The following is a 6,057-nucleotide window of genomic DNA, read 5'->3' on the forward strand; positions in this document are numbered from 1 at the left end:
TAAACATGTGCCATGGTGGTTTGCCATACAGATCATCCCATCACCTAGGTATTAAGCCCTCCCTTCTCCCAGCCCCACCCTCCAACAGGCCTCAGTGTGTGTTGTTCCCTACCACGTGTCCATGTGTTCTCAACAGTCAGCTCTCACTTATGAGCGAGAACATGCGATATTTGGTTTTCTGTCTCTGAATGAGTTTGCTGAGGATAATGGCTACCAGCTCTATCTATGTCCCTAGAAAGGACATGATCTTATTCCTTTTTATGGCTATATAGTATGCCATGGTGTATATGTACCACATTTTCTTTATCCAGTCTATCACTGATGGTAATTTAGGTTGATTCCATGTCTTTGCTATTGTGAATAGTGCTGCAATGAACACATGTGTCCATGTATCTTTATAATAGAATAATTCATTTTCCTTTGGGTATGTCCCCAGTAACGGGATTGCTGGATCAAATGGTATTTCTGCCTTTACATCTTTGAGGAAACGCCATATTGTCTTTGACAATGGTTGAACAAATTTACACTCCCACCAACAGTGTAAAAGCATTCCTTTATCACCACAACCTTGTCACCATCTGTTGTTTCTTGACTTTAGTAATTGCTGTTGTGGCTGGTGTGAGATGGTATCTCATTGTGGTTTTGATTTGCATTTCCCTAATGACCAATGATACTGAGCTTTTCTTAACTTGTTTGTTGGCTGCCTGTACGTCTTCTTTTGAGAAGTGTCTGTTCATGTCCTTGCCCACTTTTTAATGGAGTTGTTTGGTTTTTCTTCTTGTAAATTTGCTTAAGTTCCTTGTACATCCTGGATATTAGACCTTTGTCAGATGAAATGAAGGCAAAAATTGTCTCACATTCTGTAGGTTGTCTGTTCACTCTGACGATGGTTTCTTTTGCTGTGCTCTTTATTTTAATTAGATCACATTTGTTAATTTTTGCTTTTCTTGCAATTGTTTTTGGCATATTTATTATGAAATATTTGCCCATGTCTTATGCCCTGAATGATTTTCTTCTGGGGTTTTTATAGTTTTGGGTTTTACACTTAAGTCTTTAATCCATCTTGCATTAATTTTTGTATATGGTGTAAGGAAGGGGTCCAGTTTCAATTTTCTGCATATAGCTAGCCAGGTTTCCCAGCACCATTTATTACACAGGGAATCCCTTTCTCACTGCTTGTTTTATCATGTTCGTCAAAGGTCAGATGGTTGTGTGTCTAAAATCTTATTTCTTCGGTCTCTATTCTGTTCAATTGGTCTATGAGTCTGTTCTTGTACCAGCTATTTTTGTTACTGTGGCCATGTAGTATAGTTTGAAGTCAGGTAGCATAATGCCTCCAGCTTTGTCCTTGTTCCTTAGGACTGTCTTGGTTATTTGAGCATTTTGTTGTTGTTCCATAGAAATTTTAAAATAGTTTTTTTTCTAATTATGTGAAGAATGTCAATGGTAGTTTAATGGGAATAGCATTGAATCTGTAAATTGCTTTGGCTCTATGGCCATTTTCATGACCTTGATTCATCGCATCCATGAGCATGGAAGGTTTTTTCCATTTGTTTGTGTCATCTCTGATTTGTTTGAGCAGTGGTTTATAGCTCTCCTTGAAGAGGTCCTCCTTTACTTCCCTTGATAGCTGTATTCCTAGGTACTTTATTCTTTTTGTGGCAATTGTGAAGGATAGTTCATTCTGATTTGGCTATCAGCTTGCCTGTTGTTGGTGTATAGGAACACTAGCGATTTTTCACAATGATTTTGTATCCTGAGACTTTGCCGAACTTGCTTATTAGCTTAAGAAGCTTTTGATCTGAGATGATGGGGTTTTCTGGATATAGGGTCATGTCATCTGCAAACAAAGATAGTTTGATGTCTTCTCTTCCTATTTGAATACGTTTCTTTCTTTCTCTTGCCCGATTGCCCTGGCCAGAACTTCCAATATTATGTTGAGTAGGACAGACTTTCTTAACCTGGGACTATTGATCACTGGGTCTTGATAATTTTTTGTTGTTTGGGGCTGGAGGAGACATGGACTGATGTGTGCATTGAGGTTTAATAGCATCCATGGCCTCTGCCTACTAGATGCCAGTAGCTCTCCGCCCTCCCCCACCCCAGCCCCCACCACTTGTGAGAACCAAAAATGCTTCTAGATATTGCCAAATGCCCACTGGGGGGCAAAATCACCTCTTCTTGAGAACCACTTCCCTGGACAGTATTTTTCAAACTGAGGGTCACACCAGGTACTGGGTATTGGGTACTGACATAAGTTCAGTGGGCAACAGTCTTTTTAAATGAAATTGAATTCTATAGAAAGTATCAGAGCCCTTAGTAATTAGAGTAAGCGTGTTTCTTGAAATGTAGACATAATATATCGTGTGTATTGCATTGCTATTTAAAATCCATTTCTTACTGTGTATTGCTGCCAAAAAAAAAATGTCTGAAAGCAACTGTGCCTAGAGTCCAGCTGAGAGCATTCAACCAGAATGGCTGCTATAAGGCCACAAATTTTTTTCCCAGGTAATCTAGCATTCCATGATTGCCAGTATTCAACTTCTTCTAAGGTGGACCAGGCACCACTGTTTCCTCTGTTAATAGACTCGTGCCTTCCTCTCTTGATGCCTTTTCTCCTAGATTTCTTCCTGCACTCTCATACTTTTCAATACTACCTATCTTTCAAGGTCTCCCCAAGTCCTTCATAATTTATTATGTGCCATTCTAGTACAAAATGGTCTCTCCCTTCTCTAAACACCTTTTGTGCTTTCTGTCTAAGCTGTAGAATTTATCTTTTAAACATGTGATTAGAAACCATACTTGAGAGTTTACTTTTAAAAATTAGTAAAAGTATGATTGGCTGTGAGAGTCCACAAGAGAGGTTAAGGATATTTTACACAAAGATTTTTGATGTTCCTGAGCAAATCCCTAAAAATGCCACATAGAGAAGACCAATATTTGATGACTTCTGGGTGGCCAAATAGAAGATGTGATTTTTCAGGCTGAAGATGAACTAAGTCTAGTGAGAAAAATTATGCAAAAGTAAGCATGGGCACTGTTAGTGGAAGAGCCTCCTGCCAACTAGTGGAAATGGACAACAAAATCATCATCATTAAATGACCGTGGTAGATTGATGGGAAACTGATGTAATTAAATGTTCTGTTATATTAAAAATGTTTTGGGCCTGGAGCGGTGGCTCATTTCTGTAATCCCAGCACTTAGGGAGGCCGAGGCAGGAGGATCACCTGATATCAGGAGTTGGAGACCAGTCTGGCCAACATGGGGAAACCCCTTTTCTACTAAAAATACAAAAAAAAAAAAAAAAAAATAGCCGGGGGTGCCTGTAATCCCAGCTACTCGGGAGGATGAGGCGGGAGAATCGCTTGAACCTAGGAGCCGAGATTGCACCACTGCACTCCAGCCTGGATGACAAGAGTGAAACTCCATCTCAAAATAAAAATAAAAATAAAAATGTTTCCATATGGCTGGCATCTTATAATTAAGAAAAATTATATAAAACATATTTGAGATGATAATAGGGTCTTGTGCATCCATTTTTGATCTATAAATATTCATTTAAATTATTTCAAAGATTATATTTCTGTGAATAAGGAAGTTGTGGAAAGATTTAAAAGTTTATCAGAAAAATTCCTACAGATCTTCAATGAAGAGGCCATAATCAAAAGGTGAAGTATCTTTAGTAGTATCTTCAATATGTCATTTAACACTTTTGTTATTCTGAAAAAAGAGAAAAGGCACTTAATTCGTGTTGTCCAAACAAACTTATAGGTCACTGTTTGAAGTAAAATAATAAGAGTGAATATTTTCAAATGTGATAAAATGGCAAAAGTGATTGGTGATAGAACTTGAAGTTACGGTTACCATCTTCAGCTGTGATCTTACATATGTAAAGTTTAAATAATTATCAAAATTTAAATATATTATTACCAAAAATAATAGTAATAGAGGTGACATTAAGTAAACATTTTGTTGAAATGTAAATAACACAAATGTATAGTAAGGTGACACTCAATAAGACCTCAGGAATTGGGTGAGTGGGCTTGAGCATGGGGCATTCCACCAGAAAAGGGAAGAACACCTCAGGTGAGCATGCATATGACTCCCGTAAACCCACTGTACATGCTCATCTTCCAAGTGCTAAGAAGCCACCGCACATGTGTGACATGGTAAAAAGCCCCATAAAACTGCATACCTCAACCGTACCCCAGCTTTCTGTTGAAACTGCTCTCTATAACCCAAATGTGAATAAGTAATTAAGGACTGTAATCACCACCCTACCCAGACAATGTGTAAACAAATGCTAATCTTGATTTTGTGAACCACTTAAGTAACAACCAGAATGCCAAAAAGTCCCCTGGCCCTCGGAATGTCCGGAGCCCCTCACCCTCATCTCCGCCCAGAAGGTGATTTACAGAATCCACTAGCCCTTGGAATGTCTGAAGCCCCTCACCCCCACTCCCGCCCCTCACCCTCACTCCCAAGGTGATTTTTATGGGTATAAAGGGTCTTGACACCCTCCTTTCAGGGCCACGGGTTGGAGAGACGCGAGTCCTCCGTGGCCGCCGGCAATAAAGACCCTGCGATTTGGCATACTTTTGTCTTGGTGTTGACTTTCTATGCTCGGACCAGTACAACACATGCAGGCAGGTCACCTTAAGGGAAAAATCAAGGAAAAGGGCCACAGGAGCCCAGAAGTATGTCATTATATAAAACTGTAAGTCAAAGGTCAAACACTGCACGTGACCTCCAAGATGCCCGCTTGGGTCCCTTTCAAGGGTACTGTCCTTTCTTTATCGCTTTAAAGCTTTTTAATAAACTTCCACTTCTGCTCTGAAACTTGCCCCAGTCTGTTTTCCTGCCTTATGCTCCTCTGTTGAATTCTTTCTTCTGAGGAGGCAAGAATTGAGGTTGCTACAGACCCATACGGATTGACCACAGGTAACCTGGATACCTTCCCTCACTAGCAAAAGGATATTACTTTACATGTCCTCATCTACCCACCAACCAAAAAGCGCAGACGCTTGCTCATTCTCACATCCCTGTTGGAACCTGGCAAGTGTTGGCAGGCAAGGGGGTGGAGACAGGGAGGTGCCTTGGTTATAGCCCAGAGGCAACACTGATGTCAAGCTTCCTTAAAATCCCACTCATCCAGCTGGGCGCCGTGGCTCACACCTGTAATCCCAGCACTTTGCGAGGCCGAGGTGGGCGGATCACAATGTCAGGACTTCAAAACCAGCCTGGCCAACATAGTGAAACCCCATATCCACTAAAAATACAAAAAAAATTGCCAGGTGTGGTGGTGTGAGCCTGTAATCCCAGCTACTCGGAAGGCTGAGCCAGGAGAATTGTGTGAACCCGGGAGGCGGAGGTTGCAGTGAGCCTAGATCTCACCACTGCACTCCAGCCTGGGCTACAGTGAGGCTCCATCTCAAAAACAAAAAACAACAACAACAAAAAAAACCACTCATCCTCATTTCCATTGCCTACTTCCGAAATACCTACTATACCTAAGGCTGATTGCTGATTATTTGCTTCTTTAAAAAGTGTCACTCTGTGTAAAAGAAACCAGGACAATTGACTAAATTAAGCTATGTTAAAAAGCTTTCTTCTTGACAGTAACATGTATTTACTCTTTCTGTTAAAATGTAAATATTTTAAGCACCTTTCCACCTCTTTCCTTGAAGACTGTTTTCTCCCAGATGGTACAAGTTTTTTTTCTTTAAAAAGACACACAAAGTGAAGCCAATGAGCTCTGTATCTAGAAATGAAGAAACATTAACCTACGGAGCAGTACATGCCCACACTGTTTCTAAATTTCAAGACATATGATATAGGAAAGAGCCAGATAGACAGTAATTATACTTTGAGTTTAAAAGTTCAAGACCAGCTTGGCCAACATGGGAAATCTCATCTCTGCCAAAAGTATAAAAACTAGCCAGGTGTGGTGGCGGGTGCCTGTAACTCAGCTAGCTGAGAGGCTGAGGCAGAAGAATTGCTTAAGCCCAGGAGGCAGAAGCTGCAGTGAGCCAAGGTTGCTGCCACTGCACTCCAGCC

This window comes from Cebus imitator, unplaced genomic scaffold, assembly GCF_001604975.1.
Source record: "Cebus imitator isolate Cc_AM_T3 unplaced genomic scaffold, Cebus_imitator-1.0 Scaffold468, whole genome shotgun sequence".
Lineage (NCBI taxonomy): Eukaryota > Metazoa > Chordata > Mammalia > Primates > Cebidae > Cebus > Cebus imitator.